Source organism: Mustela erminea, chromosome 5 (assembly GCF_009829155.1).
Source record: "Mustela erminea isolate mMusErm1 chromosome 5, mMusErm1.Pri, whole genome shotgun sequence".
NCBI lineage: Eukaryota > Metazoa > Chordata > Mammalia > Carnivora > Mustelidae > Mustela > Mustela erminea.
The window spans coordinates 108,703,934-108,704,670 of NC_045618.1; the positions used below are offsets into that span (position 1 = coordinate 108,703,934).

Consider the following 737-nt stretch of genomic DNA (forward strand, 5'->3'; position numbering starts at 1 on the left):
TCTCGCACAAGGAAGGAACTGAAGGAAATCGATTTGGCTCTCCCATGAGTAGAAGGTCATTAGGCAGCTCCCTTCTCTCTGTTTGTCCTGTTTGTCATGGCTTCTCTCTGCATTTTGGCAGGCCACCCTCTTCAGCACGGCTTTTAGTTTTGGTCCTCCCAGTCTTGGGCTTTGCATGGCTTTGGGTTGCCACAGTTCTGACTCAGGTACCAGTGCTGGATCACCTTACCGCCCTTGCTCACTCCACCATACATGTTCTTCAGTTCAGGAGAGACTCCAGGCTGGGTCAGGGGTCTGGCCTTGGTTCAATCTATTGTGACGGGTGGGGAGAGGTCCCATGACACACAAAATGGTTGCCTATATCCACCTCCTCAGTAAAAGTGGAAGGGACTCTTCCAAAGGAGGGGAAATACAGTCTGGCTAAGCACTCAAGGGAGGTACACTAAATGTTACAGCTCTTTTAGAATTTGTCTAGTAGGTTTTCCAGTCTTCACCAGAAGACTCCCCCATGGAAAACAAAACAAACAAACAAAAAGTCCACTATATATTTGTAACATCCCCATGAGGGAATCATTTGGGAATGATTGGGATATCATTGGGAATGAAACTTATTTCAGGAAGTGAACACTTCCTGAAACAAGGAACTCACCATTCTCTGAGGTCCGTTCCTTTTCCAGTTCTAAGTACTCAATGGCTTCTTTGGTAATGACCATGATATATTCTAAGTTCATTCTCTG

General features: G+C 45.9%; 1 non-coding gene across 1 annotated transcript; it reads left to right on the forward strand.

Annotated features, from left to right (window-relative positions):
* Positions 1-444: 444 nt before the first annotated feature.
* On the forward strand, positions 445-506 carry LOC116592188. The gene has a single exon (XR_004286361.1). It is a non-coding gene; the product is annotated as a U7 small nuclear RNA (small nuclear RNA).
* The last annotated feature ends 231 nt before the right edge of the window (positions 507-737 follow it).